The following is a 16,959-nucleotide window of genomic DNA, read 5'->3' on the forward strand; positions in this document are numbered from 1 at the left end:
CCCCTTTGTATTTTTTTTGCCCTGCCCCCTGTCCCCCACTTTTGCAAAGGCAAGAATGAAGTGCTCTGTTTCTGGTGCCTCCTGGTATATGTCCATCACATATCCCAGGAGGGGTTGGCTTCCATACAGAAGACCGGAGGAGAAAGGACCTGGTGCAGCTTCCTGAACATAGAAGAAACAGTTGGCTCCTGGTGGCGCCATGGAAGAAGACGGAGGTGCGGGACCTGGCGTTTGGCAGAGGAACACCAATCACCGGAGAACAGTGCTGGGTTTGCTTGGGGTGGGGGATTGAGGACAGCCAAGCATTTGGTAAGGGGGGGAATAAAAAAAAAAGTTACATTTGGTGGGGGGGTGGTTTTCTCTTAAAGGGAAAAAAAAGAATTGCAAGAGATTACAGAATGGGCCCAAGGACCACGTTCTAAATAAAGATGAATACACATGGACACAATGGAAGGCCAAATACATAAGTGTAGACCTAAATTAAATAAGAAGCCATTACTGTAGATAGACAATAAATGTGACCGTGTTACTGTAGAAATAACCGGTATATACCGACAAGCACAAAACACATCTTGAGGAGTGATGTCAAAGTCAGAACATAAATCAACATGGAGGCCTATAGCCTATAGGTGGAGTTCTGTAAGAATGAAACTGTAACTATCACAGTGGTGGACCAATCAATATGGAGTTCAGGAGCCAGCAGGATTTTTTTTTTTTTGGCCACTAGAGAAAACCCCAAAAGTTAAAAGCTGTAACTTTTAAAAAGCATTGGTGACCAGGCTCCTGAAGCATTGGCAGCCCTAACGTATCCGCTATAGAAGGGAAGTAGGGAATACATGTTCCTTTTAGTGGAAAGGATGGCAAAGAATGAAGCAATATCAGCAGAGACATTTAAAGAGGGGAAGGCAGAGGAGAAGATCACAGAGCAGCAAAAATTAAGATCCCTCAAAGGCTAAAAATTAAGTGCGGGGTCTGGAGCTCTGGTAGACGAGCAGTATGTTGTGACGGTGATCAGTTTATGTTGAATTTCAACGGGGGTGGATATCTCTTCCATATTTTAAAGAGGTTTTTTTGGTTTGAGATTCAGAAGCGTTTCATGATGGTGGCAAAATCACTAGGGGCAATTGCTCTTCGTTCCCCTCTATGCCTGGGCTACAAATTGTTGAACTCGCAAACCAATGCTGTAGCACTAATTTGAACAAATTGCCAGCAACTCTGGTGATCCAATCTCTAACTGCTAATCACTGGCATTGGTGATCAATCACTGCTAAAAAAAAAAAAAATCTCGTGTGACATCAGCTTTAGGCCAGCCATATACAGTTTTAATATTTAGTCTTGGCATTCACCAGTTGTTAATCTATATTACAGAGGGGATGATTTTATAAATCTTAAGCCCTGCCGCACTCTGGGCGAATGCTGTTTGTATGGCATTCCCGCCACTAGATTGAGCAGAGGAGCATAGGAAATTTCTATGCTTGCTGCTCCATCCAGATTAATAAATTGGACCCATAGTGTGTGCATTGTTGTGGTACCAATTTTAATTAAAATGGTTCTGCAATTCACTACAGCATTTCACCTACAGTGTATAGTAACACACTACCGTGCAAAAAAAAGGGGGGGGGGTCTAAATGGGCTGCATTATGCAAAGGCTAGGTGTAAATGAAATCGTCAATATCTATATTCACACAGGGTCTCTTTAAACTTTGCTACAGTCCTCGCATTTATACATAAATGAAAGCAGACTCAGGCTATTGTATTCAGCCACCTCTCATGAGAAGATGCTCCCGCACTATGCTGCATTTTTGTGTGATTTTTGGAGTCCTCAGCGTTCCCAATCATGACCACACCCCCTCTTTCCGCACTGAGAAAGCCGGCTGTGTGCTGGCAACATTTCTTGCCCATGTTATGCACTGTGATCAGTTGGGAGTTGTTACAGCACAATGATAACTATAGGATTGATGCCAGTATGTTGCACCATGAGAATATACTACACAGCAGGCTGGCCTAATGATGCACACCCAGGGGGAGTGTCCATGACAGCCTGAGTGCACCATGGGAATATACTAAGCAACAGGCTGGTCTAATGATGCACACCCAGGGGGAGTGTCAATGACAGCCTGAGTGCACCATGGGAATATACTAAGCAACAGGCTGGTCTAATGATGCACACCCAGGGGGAGTGTCAATGACAGCCTGAGTGCACCATGGGAATATACTAAGCAACAGGCTGGTCTAATGATGCACACCCAGGGGGAGTGTCCATTACAGTCTGCATGCACAGAAAGTGGATTGAATCATGATGGCCATCGTTCAGGCTGCACAGAAGAATGGCAGTAAGACATGGATAGCTACAGAGAGAAGGTGAGTAGTACAGTTGAACATGCCTGTTTAGTTTTACAAGGTGCTGGGGAATGTAATAACAATGTAGTTCTGCATGAAAGAGATTTGGTCACCAAATTGCAGGTAAAAGTGCCCAAATACAAGAATATTAAATGTTCTCTTGTAGTGGGGTTTTTTCTCTCTCCTTTTTGACTGCTGCAGGAAGAGTCAATTCCCTAGCACCGCCCCCTGCTTCTGAGCATGTCATAGCTCTCTTCTCTTTTGTCTATATGCTGTCTGTGCTGGCACTGCTCCTCTGACCCACCTTTCACCTGCCTACCTTTTATGCGTAGCAGCAGGGGAAGGAGTCAGTTGAATGACGGCCCTAAATCTGCTGACATCACGTCCAAGATGACCCAGCAGCAATTTCAGTCTACATAAGGGAGGTTTTTACAGGTCAATAATAGAGGGGGAAGGTCTTCCAGTGGGGTACCTGTTCCTGTGACAACTGTCTAAAAGGAGATTTTCCTCAAGTTGTAAAGATACCCTCTCAATTCCTGTTGAGTCTACAGTTCAGGAAGTTAAGGGATATCTCCCCAATGAGACACAAATGTCAAAAAAAAAAAAAAGATTTATTTTGTTAACGGGGGGGAAAAAAAAATTGGCTTTAGATATACACTGAGTGGCCAGATTATTATGACCACCCCATCAGTACTTCGTTGGGCCACAAGATGACTCCACAAGATGACTTTGTTGGGCCGCTTTGTTGGGCCCAACACTGTGCACCCCAACCCACCATCATACCCATCCTTTGCACCCCATTCCACCATCATACCCGTCCTCTGCACCCCAACCCACCATCATACCTGTCCTCTGCACCCCAACCCACCATCATACCCGTCCTCCGCACCCCAACCCACCATCATACCCGTCCTCTGCACCCCAACCCACCATCATACCCATCCTCTCCATCCCTTCACTCCATTCCATCATTATACCTGTCCTCTCCATCCCTGCACTCCATTCCACCATCATACCCGTCCTCTCCATCCCTGCACTCCATTCCACCATCATACCCGTCCTCTCCATCCCTGCACCCCATTCCACCATCATACCCGTCCTCTGCACCCCAGCCCCCCATCATACCCGCCCTCTCCATCCCTGCACCCCATTCCACCATCATACCCGTCCTCGCCATCCCTTCACTCCATTCCACCATCATACCCATCCTCGGCATCCCTTCACTCCATTCCACCATCATACCCATCCTCTCCATCCCTGCACTCCATTCCACCATCATACCCGTCCTCTCCATCCCTGCACCCCATTCCACCATCATACCCGTCCTCTCCTTCCCTGCACCCCATTTCACCATCATACCCGTCCTCTCCATGGCTGCACCCCTTTCCACCATCATACCCATCCTCTCCTTCCCTGCACCCCATTCCACCATCATACCCATCCTCTCCTTCCCTGCACTCCATTCCATCATCATACCCGTCCTCTGCACCCCATTCCACCATCATACCCGTCCTCTGCACCCCATTCCACCATCATACCCGTCCTCTGCATTCCTGCATCATACCCATCCTCTCCAATAACACCAGCTATAGAGGAATGCATCAGATCCCAGCAATAATACATTATAGTATAATGTACTATTGCTGCGATTTGCTGCATTCCGCTATAGCTGCTGGTATTCTGCACTGTGCCGCTTTATAATGTACTATATTGCACACCACACTTTTTTTTTTTACTTCCACCGCTCCAAGCTTGCTCCCGTGATGGACTACAATCTCAATACAAACTAGTAGTCCATCACTGGAGACTTTTTTTTTTTTTAATCCGATTAATCGAACTTAATAATCGGCTAACTAATCGATTATGAAAATAATCGTTAGCTGCAGCTCTAAATCTGACACTGCACTGTTGGCCTTCTGTTGCCTTGTACCAGTCTTGCCACTCTCCGTTCTGCCCTAACATTGACTTGTTGCTGACTTCCACAATTCGCACGTTCAGACGCAGATTTTCGGCTGACAGTCCAGTCTTTAAACACTTTAACAACAGCTGCTCTTGAACATTTAACGAATTCTGCTGTTTTGCTGATACTCGCTCCATGACTCCGAGCGCCAACAATCATCCCACGTTCAAAGGCTGTTAAATCGCGTTGTTTACCCATATCTTCAGAAGAAAATCACTTCTACTGTCCTGGTAAACAACCTGCTTCCCTATTTATAATGGTCTGGCCCTCTAGCAACTTCAGCGCAAAATTATAGCTAATTTGCCTACAAACTTCAGGTGGTCATAATAATCTGTCCGCTCAGTGTACTTTAAGAGAAACTCGCCCATTTTATTCTTTCCCCTCTTACCTTGTCTGCTGCTTTTGTCTTCATAAAATACAGCAATGCTGCTCCATCGCCCGTTCTGCCATCTTCTTCTTTTCTTACATGATCCCTAGCTGTCCCTTCCTGCAGCCGGCCCCTTGATGGCATGACACATGCACACTGTGGCATAGATCACCCTATAAATATAGAAAAGAGTGAAGGTGCCACTTTATGGCCCTGTTCACACTAGCCCGTCCACTAAAACGCTGTGTTTCAGGTTGAAGGCTAGTGCATTGTGGCAGCTCTGGCGGCATGTGTTTGATCCCGCACCACTGGTGCTGTCGCTGTTTAAATTGCATAACTTGGAAATGCAATTTGATTCTAACATTCAATTTGGAATGAATGGAGTTTCCCGGAAGAAATTCACATGTTTGCTGTTAGACATTTGTTAGTTGGTGACTACATTTCCATCCTGCTTCTTCTTCTTCCTTTTTTTTTTTTTGATATTTTTTTTTTCTTTCTCTCCATCACTAGAGTCCAAAATGATCATCGATTTGACCCCATTTGTCTTTAAGAAAAATGAAAAAAAGAAACAATTCCACTGGCTTATGGCCAACTTTAAACACTGAAAGAATAACTCCAAACTGCCCATCTACTCCAGCACTATAAGAGTTAAGTGCTTGCTTTCGTGTGGGGGGGTGCTGGGCGGGGTGTCGCATAAAGCAGATATACTGACCTGATCCTTGTCCAACCGGGCTGCTAGACTGTCCCTGCAGCCTCTTCTCCCCTGGGCTCCAGCGGTCTAAGGACTGCTGATGTCGTCATGCCTTATGCACGTCGATTGAACTGCATTAGACGTGACGACGAGGGACATGCCAGAGCAAAAGGGAGAAGGTTCTGCATGGACCGGTCTTAACAGCTTACAGGGAGCTGGCAGGACTGAAGATCAGGTGAGTAAATTTGCTTTATTTGAGCCCCTTAGAAAAAACAAGCACTTGACCCTTGCAGTTTGGGGACTAACCCCACTGCAAGGGGTAGGTTTTTGACTTTCCCGGAGTTCTTCTTTAAACCAAATCATTGTAATGGGTTTATTTTTGACAAGTTGGCCTTCATATGTAAGATATAAAGGATCTTTGTTCTAAGTTAATCTTCAGTTATGAGTGTAAGAAAAAACCTGGGACAGTATCTGAAAGGGTTCTTCCAGAAGTGTTTGAATCCTAAATCTGGCACTGACCGTTCTGGCTCCCAGAGTGTTCTCTGCTCCTTACTTTGTCCTGAAAGAACTGACCATTTTCATAATGTTATATTATTTGGAGGTCACAGCGCTGTCATTGGCTAATGCAAATATCTTGCATCAGCCAGTTCTGGAACTTTGAGATATGGCTTGTTTGATTTATAATAATGTGGCAAGGTTTAATTCTGTTTGTTGGTGACGTTTCAATTCCGTATTACATAATGTTGAAGTCTTGGTGTGTGCGGAGGTGTCAGTGTCAGCAGTTGAATTTTTCTGTTGATGTTTTAGGACATGAAATGATGGATTTGCAGTATTTGGGATTCCTACCATCTCTGTTAATTTTGATGTATAGCCTTTTAAAAGGGGCCCATTTACATTTGTGCCATGTGTTAATTCACGTTATGTCACACATTAATGTGCATTGCATTGAGGTAGCCTATTGAAATCAAGGAGCTTCAGACACATCCCAATATTTTTGCCACAGTGCCCTATGCTGCACTACCATGTGCTGCGGCACCATTGCTTTAAAGGGTATTTATGATCAAAAACTAAAAATATGTATTTCCATAAGTTCAATCCCACTCCTAATAACCCTATTGATGTAGAGGTTTGTAAATGTACCTATTGAAGATCACCATAGGATGTACTTCCTCAATACACTGGCACAATTTTCCCTCAGCCCTGTGAACATACACTTCCTTGTGCCACAACACTCAGAGCCTGCCTTCTCAACTACAACGCAACATCTTGTAACATTATCATTGCTTGCTGGAAGCAATGCATTATTGGCTATGTAGTCTTGAGAAATTGAGATTGCATCACATCAAGCAGCGGGGAAAGAGAGGCAAAGCACACTGGGAATGCAGGAAGTTGTTGAAAGTGACGGAAGGCAGCACTCACTTCTTTAAAGTTATTCTGAAAAACAACTCTAGTATGTATTCCTATTACAATGCTGATGTTGTAACAGGATAGTCTATGCGATGACTTTACAACTCCATTAATGCTTGGAATGCCATTTAAAATTAATTGTACATCAATGCATCAACACCTGTAATATGTGTGTTGCCGCAACACTTGGATGTAAATCAGCTCTGAGAGAATTGCTTCACTTTACTTATTTAAAGATGAGCAGATCAGAAATCCTAGATAGGGGGTAATCTGTCAAATTTGTCAAAACTCAACAAAATGCTAACTTTAATTTTACCTGACTATATGCTGTAGATCCATCTGACTGTCTTCACCTATACAGTGAGAAAAATAATTATTTGATCCCCTGCAGATTTTGTAAGTTTTCCCACTTACAAAGAAATGAAAGGTCTATAATTTGTATCCTAGGTATATTTTCAATGATAGGGACAGAATATCAACCAAAAATCCAGAAAAAAACACATGATACAAAGGAGGAACTCTTGTTGGCAAGCACAGATGTAAGACGTTTCTTGTAGTTGTTTAACAGCACACATCTCAGGAGGGATTTTGGTCCACTCTTCTTTACACATCATCCTTAAGGTTTTTTGGCTGTTGCTTGGCAACTCAAAGTTTTAGCTCCCTCCATACATTTTCTATAGGATTAAGGTCTGGGAACTGGCTAAGCCACTCCATGACCTTAATGTGCTTCTTCTTGAGCCACTGCTTTGTTGCCTTGGCATTATGTTTTGGGTCATAGCCACGCTGAAAGACCCATACACGACCCATCTTCAGTGTCAGGGGTGTGGACATTTTTGAAAAAACTACTTGTCCAAGGACTAAAGTGGGGGCCGAATCTACTTGTCCCTCATGACAATCTACTTGTCCTGATACAAAAAATAATAATTTTAACCAAAACCCTATTTAGCAGTGCTAAGAAGCGCTTCTCATTGGTCAGTGCCGTCAGGTGGCCACGTTGACCAACGAGTGCTTGCAATTTGTGAGCGAAATTCAGAATACATGGAACAGGTACAGATAGTACACTCGTACTGGTGGACGGGAAGGACCGTTCGCCAAAAGGTAAGTATAGCGGGAGGGAGATTTGTGCGGGTAATTCCATTTTCCCAAATTACTTGGGAAAGTGAATATACCCTTTAGGACGTGCGATTGTGTGCATACAGCAGTTGCATCTGCATGTATGGGGTTACATCTGCGTGGCAATCGCTGAAAAAAAAGGTACATGTACCTTTTTTTTTTTTGTAACGTGCACCACGCAGTGTTTTCAACCGTGATCGTGTGGGATTGCCCCGGCGGTATTGCGTCGGGAAACCATGCGATGTGACTGGAGTGCCATTAGAAAATAATGGCACTGACAGCGCGATTGGCGGTGGCGTGCAATTCTGTGACCACCTAGCCATCCGCTCAGTTTTGTGCGCGATGACCGGGCAGTCACGGATCGCACACCACCACCGATCGCGCTGGCAGTGCCATTATTTTCTAATGGCACCCCAGTCGTGCCAGGCAGATTTGCGAGGTTTCCTGCTGCAATACCTGTGTGCCCGTGTGGTTGCACATGATTGCAGTTGAAAACACTGCGCATATATTCGCATGCAGATGGGGCAGCGGGGCTTGTTTTAATTTTTTCTATTTTTATTTACTTTGGAAAAAAAATATATATATATATATTTCCATAATAATCTTTATTGAAATCATAAGGGATACAGCGGTAACATGTACAGGAAAGCAAAGTGCAATACACAGTGTACGTTATACATCGGTAAGGAAAGTATGGCATTACAGCTCCATACATCTCATGTTTCACAAAAGTAATTTGAAGATAGGCACTAACGCAGTAGTTGGCAGATATGACTATATCACAATCAATGTTTGCCTCTACAGGGGCATCATAAACTCAAACAATGCAAATGGCGTAGGTGACTATATGTTCGCTGGAGAAGGTGGGGGAACCAAGTGTACAGAAATAACCATCAAAAATGAAAAAGAGATAAATAAAAAGGGGAATAATAAGAACTGAGAGGGTGGGGGATAGGGGTCCGTTCACAGAGCTATAGTAGTAGGTCTAACAAAGTGAGAGGGTTTCATTATAGAGTGGGTTCAACCGACATTAGCTCGTCATAGGTCGGGGTAGTTTTGAAGTGAATCCAGCAGGACCATGTGAACGTATGAGCGGATGTCCTATCGTGTGCAATGTGAATCAATTCTTCCATGTCGCATATTTTATCAATTCTCGCAAACCATTCTCTGGTAGATGGAGGAGGACTTCCAATGTAATGGTATGAGTTGTTTGGCCGCGTTCAGCATATGGAATTGCAGCGATTTCTTATAGCGTTGCGGCGAATCTGGGGTGTGGTGGAGAAGGCAAGCAGCAGGAGTGAGGTCCAGCTGGTCTCCGGAAATACTGGAGATTGAGTCTGTTACTGATCTCCAAAAGGTCTGTATTTTCGGGCATGACCACCATATATGTAGGAAGGAGCCCTCCTCCTCTCCGCATCTCCAGCAAAGCGGGCTGCAGGTTTGTGTAAGGTTAGGGGGACTCTGTACCATCGAGACCTTATTTTGAAATTATTTTCCTGGGTGTACGCATTGACCGAGCTCTTGGACGTATTCAAATTAATGTTCTCCCACTCCTGGAAAATATTTTTAATTTGTTTTATTTTTACTTTATTTCCTTTTTTTTATTTATTTACATTTTTATTTAGTTAAATTTTTCAGAATTTTTTTAAATTAAGTTTTCCAACAGTACAAAATGTAAAAAAACATTTGCCTGTGATCAGTATCTCACACATTTGCATATTGATTTATTTAAATTTTTAATTAGTTTTTTTTATTTTTTTTTTTATTTTTTTTACTTAACTGCACTGCTTTTACACAGGGGATAACAATCCCCTGTGTGATAGCATTTGGAGGTGACAGGTACTCTTTTTTGACCCTGTCAGCTCCAACACAGGAGTTCTAGCACAGGTGTGTGCTAGAACTCTTGTGATAGGAACGAGCAGCGGCCGCCGGGGACAGAGGCTGAGGGAGGTGACAGAGCCTGTCACAGCTCCACCGTCCGGCTCCCGCTCCTTCCGCGCTGCTCTCGGCGCTCCACGCCCCCCGTTCTCGGCGCTCCACGCCCCCCCACTCTCGGCGCCGCTCAGTTAAGAAAAAAAAAACCAGCCCTGCTACTTGTCCGTAGCAGGGCTAAAACACTGAATAAACCACTTGCCCGGAACTACATGTCCCGGGCGTCGGGCGATACGAACTCCACACCCCTGAGTGTTCTGGCTGAGGGAAGGAGGTTCTCATCCAAGATTTTACAATACAAGGCTTCGTCCATTGGCCCCTCAATGTGGCCTGTACCTTTTTTAGCAGAGAAACAGTCCCTTAGCATAATGTTTGCACCTCCATGTTTGACTGTAGGGATGGTGTTCAAAGAGTTCAATTTTGGTAAACTCTGACCATACCACTTTCTCCCAATCCTTCTCTGAATCATTTTAGATGTTCATTGGCAAACTTCAGATGGGCCTGTACATGTGCCTTCTTGAGGAGGGGGACCTTGTGGGCACAGCAGGATCTCAATCCATGGCGGTGTATTGTATTACCAATGGTTTCAAGCCCCTCCGTGTAGTTCTGGGCTGATCCCTCACTTTTCTCACGATCATCCCTACCCCATGAGGCGAAATCTTGCATGGAGCTCCAGACCAAGGGTGATTGATGGGTATTTTGTATTCCTTCCATTTGCGAATAATCGCTAAAACAGTTGTTTCCTTCTCGCCAAGCTTCTTGCTGATAGTCTTGTAGCCCATTCCAGTCTTGTGCAGGTCTACAATCTTGACAGCTATTTTGGTCTTGCCCATGGTGGTGAGGTTTGAATGGAAGAAAGAGATTCTGTGGACAGGTGTCTTATATACGTAACGAGTTGTCGTCAGGAGCACCTTCTTAAATTGACGGGACTAATCTGTGTACCACATAGCCAGTCTGTGAGAGCCAGAATTATTGTTGGTTGGTAGGGATCAAATACTTATTTTACTCACTGAACTGCAACTCAATTTATAACATTTGTATCATGTGTTTTTTCTGGATTTTTGGTTGATATTCTGGCCTTTGTCCTGTGGTTCCATCCGCCGCCCCTGTGTTTTACTACTGGACACAGAAGTGATGTAGTGGCCAGTAGAAGGAATTGCAGCGCTCATTGCAGGACCAGGAATCCATGGCATCGGGAAATGTGTCAGATACTGAATAATTTTCGACAAAAGATGATCAGCAGTGCAGGCAGCAGGAAAGTTTAAGTATTAGAAGTCTAAAGCTGGCCATATTGAGCAGTGTGAAAGAAGGGCTTACTGAGCTTCCTCTAACATACAATGCTTCTAGATCTTTAACCCTTTGTTAGGACAAAATCCTATCAAATCTACTTTACAACTGATAATGAGATTTGCCAGCCCAGTGCAGACAAGGTTAATTAGAGTAAACATAAGTCCCCACAGCCCCCTCTTTACATAGGAGGCTAGATATGGTTTTCAAGCAAGTAAAAGACAAAAATGTAAGCAGCGTTTCTATAATTTGTTTTTAAAGTTATGCAATGTGAATGAGAACATATAATAACAAATATAGAGTAGGTGTTGTCCCAATTTGGCTTCAAAAGTGGAAATACACTTTAAGGCCATACAGGTCCCTGGCAGTACACTATTGGATTGGGTAGTGTGCAAACAACAAATACTTTGTGTGTCTGTGTTTTTTTTTTTTTTTTACTTTGTTTTGAATAGATTGAGCTGTCAGATCTTTAATAAATCATAATCTTGTTTTCATTAAACCAGGTCCATATAGAAAGTTATGCACTGTTACACTGTTACACTGTTACAGTAAGAAGATTAGAAGAAAAATATTTTTCAGAAATCTATTTTCGTTCTTACCGGATTATCTCATTTTTACAGTGTTCACTTTTTCGCTGTCTAAAAATCTTCTAGGGAAGCCTGTGACTTAAAGAGGCTTATTACCTAGTGTGCAAACGGAGGATGTGGTGGCAGGTCCCTTTTTGTGCAGAAAGTGATTTACAGCTATGCTACTTAAAGGTAAAGTCTACCTGTTGAGAAAAAATAATACATGCACACTTCTTTATAAAAGAAAAAAATGCATTTATTATTTTGTTTGAATTGCAACTGTGATCAGTGGATCATGGGTGCAAATGCTCTAGCTCTTGCAGACTCTTGCAGCCGCCCCTGTCTGTACTGACAGGAGACAGGAGTAAGTGTCAGTGGACTACAAGGGAGGTGAGGTCAGACACTATAGAGTGAATGACCAAGCAGTAGTCTGAGGGCGTAGACAAGGGAGATTTTTGCATGTAAATATGCCTTAAATACATTTAAGGGCTATTTCACACGTGTGTTGAGAATTTACCGCATGATCAACGCTCATTAACGAGCCTATAGCGTTAACAAGGCATTCGGCAGGCGCCTGCATGGGGTCCCCTCCTGATCCAGACCTGGTTGGAAAGTTACTGTCCATCCCCCCCCGAGTGCGTGGGGTCTCCCCTAAAATTCCTCCCATCCCAGACCCTTCATCCGAGCACAGGCCTGGCAGGGCAGGAAATGGGGGTGGACTCCCTCCTCCCTGCACCATACCAGGCCACACGAGCTCGGCATTGGGAGGGTGCTTTTCCAGGCCTCTTCCCCCACAAGCCCGTATTCGTTGGCTGTGGGGGTCTGTGGGCAAGGGGGCTTATTTGCATCGGGGTACCTCTTTAATTGAGGGGCACCCAGATATGCCCCCTCTGAATGAGTAAGGGGTACTTGTAAGGGTTAAGAGTAAAATTTAAATACACCACACATTTGAAAAAATCCTTTTAATTGAACGAAAAAACACTACACAAGTTTTTGACAAGTCCTTTTAATTAAAAAAATATAAATAATAAAACCCAAAAAGTCAAAAAATGCATCCATCGAAGTAATCCAATAGTCAATCATGTCGTCCAGCTTTGTCAATGCCACAGCTGACTTTTCGAAATAAAATAAAAAAGCCAGTTTTACAGCGATTTGCGGTAAAAGAAACACGCGTTTCCGAGGGATATCCGGCTGTATTCTAATGGATACGCGCGGCAAATACGCCCCAAAGAAGCTCCTGTACTTCTTTGGGCGTAGGGCGTTTTGCAGCGCGTTCCTACGCGCTGTAAAACGCCCAGGTGGGAACCATGCCCATAGGCATTTATTGGTTTGCACATGTTGAGCGTTTTACAGCGCGTAGGAACGCGCTGTAAAAAACGCCCAGGTGTGAACCAGGCCTAAAAGGCGGTTCAGTAGATGTCAATGGAGGCATTATTCCAGCTGCAAGTGCTTCCACCAAAGTCTATGGGTGATTCTGCCCCAAAAGAAGCCTAGTCCCTTTACCCTTCCTTTTTTTTTTTTTTTCCTTCACATGACATCGACACAACGCCTAAGTGTGAAAGGTTCCTTTTTGAGAGTAAGGGGACGTTCCGTCTTGACCATTGTCACACTTCGGGAGTTGCCCAACAAAACTCTCACGTTAATGAGGCTTCATTAAAGCAAAGATTTGTGTGGCTCAGGAGTTGTTTGTCCACTCCCTATCATTCATAGCAAACCGTTTGCAAACCTGGACGCTTATTGTGACTTTATCTGTCACCATCACATTAGTAATTTTGAAAAACTTTTCATGCACTCTTTTATACATGTCAAATGTAACTGCAGCAGATATCTGGCTGGTTGGACTCGTTCAGACTAAGTGGCCAAGTATTATTCGTCATCAGGCCTAGTCGTGAGGATGTAGTATGATCATATAGAAAAGAGAGACTAGTTTGGAAAATGTTCTGTTTATCAAATTATTTTTTTTTTCTTTTTCGTTTGATCTCGCACTGTCTATGTAAGCCACGACCGTACAGGTCCCAGAAGCCGGGTAACCAATGCTCCTTTAAAAATTGGCATCTAACTTCTGAGGTTTTCTCTAGTTGTAAATGGAGCTGTCTTTGGGCGGAATTTTTTTTTATTTTTTTTGACTGACTGGCTTTTTAATTCTATTTTTCTTTCTCTACCCCTGACGTAAGTAGGATTTTCTATCCTTCCAAGACTTTGGTAGTTCAGATTACTTCATGTGTGGCCAAAACTGGTGGTATTTGGGATGCAATGGTAAATAGGTATCCATTGTGAATTCATTTTTGGGTTTGTTTTCTTGCAGTAGTCTGGTGTAGGGATGAGATACACTAAGCTGAATGGGATTGAAAATTGGCATTCCTAATTTATTTGCTTGAGTGTGAAGAAAAGGTGACATTGATTGATGACATTCCTTTTGTTTAGGGGCGGAATGGTTGTTGAATGGCATTGTAAAAAAAATATGGCTTGTTGCAGACACAAGTCATGGTAAAGACTGAGAAACACAATTGAAATGTGCTAAGAGACGTGGGGGGAAGTGTAGAAAAATAGAGTATAGAAGGAGTCAAGGAATAGGCAATACATCATGTGCCTGAAAGTGACAAGTCTGGGGTGAGAGGGCTTCATGCAAATTAGGTGTCTTGCATATTGCATTGGATGATGGCATATGGGGACTTAATTGGGGATGTCTCTATCTTATCTCTTCTCTAAATGTCAGGATCCTTTCTCTTCTCTGGCTGGGGCAGGGGGGCAGACCTTCCTCCTGGACTGAACAGTTATGTCAGTGCTGCTCAATCTAGGAGGAAAGACTGCCCGTAATGCTCTCAGTGCTATTCAGTGCAGTAGTACTCTGAGTTTGATGCACTTCCTGTGAGATAAGGCTGTCATTGGCACACCCCCTGGCAGTGTGTCAAATGATGCTGGCCATCACTCAAACTGGAAGAATGGTGTCCTCTAGTGCTGCAGGGGACAGTGCCTGATTGAAGGAGAGTATTGCAGTAGAAGATACATTTTTTTATTCTTAACTGTAGCTGGGCTGCTATTTATTTTTACATGGAGTTCTGTATGGCAAATGCTCAATGCTCTGTCTCGAATCTGTCTCCCATCTCAACCAAAAAATACCGATAGAAAAATGCATTGTTGCAAAACCAGGAAGTGTTTTGCTTAAGTAGAATTCAAGCTCAATTTCTTTCATTTTCTAGATATTTGGCGTCAGTACACATTAGGAAGCTCCCCTACTTCCTGTCCTGGTGACCACATCCTCACCCTACAGTTGTATCAAGGCTGTGGATACCTTTTTTATGTGTCTCCAGCCATTCGTATGTAGACAAATACATCCCACCCTTTTGCCTGGTTATTGATGCAACAGATCACACTCTCTAGTTGGGAGCATTGCTTATTCTTTCTTTCTTTCCATTGCAAGCTATTGACCAATCCTTCACTCTCCCGTTTTCTCTTATCAGCTGCATTTTTCAGATAAAGTGAATGCTCCAGTTTGCAGAGAATAGATATGCGGTGTGAAAAGGGCTTTGTCTTCTAAGACACGACACACCCTGGGAAGAAATACAGCAGGCTGGCGTGTCTCTTTTCTGAGCCATTCATTGATTTCTTTTGGGGCGGGGGCTGGAGAACCTGGTAGCTGCCTAACTTTTAGAAAATTTATGGAAAGGAGAATATCCCCTGCAAAAAAAAAACTGGCTGGGTTCTAACCATTCCCTGATCTGTCCAAGACATACAAAAGTATCTGTTGTAGTTTTGACAGGTTCAATTTGAGGAAGGTGAAGCCTGGCATGCTGGTCGATCAGTTCCAGCACTCCCCCTCCGAAGGGCTTTCTGAGACAATATTTTTTGGCGAGTGTAAGATCCTGGGCAATGATCAGCTCTTCATTAATAAACCATCATTTACTGTAGTCTATCCACACTGGAGCCGGTGCAAGAACTGGCATTTCTTTAGTCTATTAGTCTGTTGCAATTTCCTTTGCTTAAAGTGCAACTGCAGCCAAACCTTTTTTTTAGTTTTGGATAGAGTGGAGAGGAATTAGAACACCTGTCAGGATTTAATTGCTGTTTGTGTCCCCATTAGGGAGATTCACCCTTTGTTCTCTTTGTCCTGATGATCGCCATCACTGAAAGTAAAAGAACATCTAAAATTTTGGGTTACTCACAAAAAAGTCTGGTTGCACACTGCAAGCCTTGAGCATAGAGATATCTCTATGACTAAGCCCATCATTGGGTAAAACTTGTCAGCGTAAGGAGGATCCACGGCAGGTCAATGTGTACCTGTGCACTACAATGAAAAAAAGATATCAGTGAAGTTTGTGGTGTGCTGCCTGAGCTTTTTGTGAGTAACGGCTGATGCCGGAGCAAGTCTGATTTAGGAGAAGTGCACTGGCCGTTCTCTCTAGTGCTGCTGTGAAAAAGTGGTGCTATTGGGCTATCCAAATTTTGGGTTTTCATCACAACAAGAATAGATGTGAATTCTTCCAAAGGGACACTAGTTCTGCTGGCCAACCACTATGTATTTCCTTCTCACTTTCTGTTGTGGCTATCAGACAGAAAGGGAAGGGGATTATAACCCTCCCTTACTCTATCCAAAACTATAAAAAATAAAAGTTTTGGCTTCGCTTCTCCTTGTATTTGTATGCCTGAGCTCGGATGATGTACTTCAACTATCTTGACTCTGGGAAATATGGACTTTACATTAAGCGGGTGGGGCTTTAAGGGATCACATTGCTCAACAAATGCATGCACCGGCTGCAGTGTAGATGTGCTGCAACATGAAGAAGGTACGAATGGAGGCGCATGGTAAATGGAGCTAATGTCTTTAGCATCATAAATGGCACATGAAGTATACAGAACACAGAATGCAGAGCTTGGTAATTTCGCATGTAGAAGCATTCTACAGTTTGATTTCCTGCTTTAAACTGGGTTGGTGTGAATTAAACTGGACAGGTTTGGTTGTAGCTAGAGAAATGTGTTCATGTCATAAAGGCTTAGAAGGCCTCACATGTCCTGAGGATGAATCGTCCACATTGTGTGGAATGAATTTGCAATGTATTAAACTTTGGTGTTATTGCATTAAAGATGCTCCTGGTTGTATCTCCCGCGTTCTTGATTTTCTCTTTATTTTAAATATTGAAAGTATATTCCCATGTATGTTTGAAGTCAAATTTGAGAAAACCCCTTTTTATATGTTTTGTGTGCATCTATTCAGACAGCATACTGAAAAATTGTGTATATGGTATGTGTGTGTATATGTGTATATATGTGTATGTGTGTGTGTATATATATATATATA

At 43.3% G+C, this 16,959-nt stretch overlaps 1 protein-coding gene across 1 annotated transcript in view; it reads left to right on the forward strand.

Annotated features, from left to right (window-relative positions):
- Positions 1-16,959, forward strand: part of WBP1L (WW domain binding protein 1-like) — a 72,809-nt gene that overhangs the window by 586 nt on the left and 55,264 nt on the right. The gene's annotated exons all lie outside the window — the stretch shown is intronic.

The sequence above is a fragment of the Nanorana parkeri genome, unplaced genomic scaffold (genome assembly GCF_000935625.1).
Source record: "Nanorana parkeri isolate BGI_ZX_2015 unplaced genomic scaffold, ASM93562v1 scaffold119, whole genome shotgun sequence".
Lineage (NCBI taxonomy): Eukaryota > Metazoa > Chordata > Amphibia > Anura > Dicroglossidae > Nanorana > Nanorana parkeri.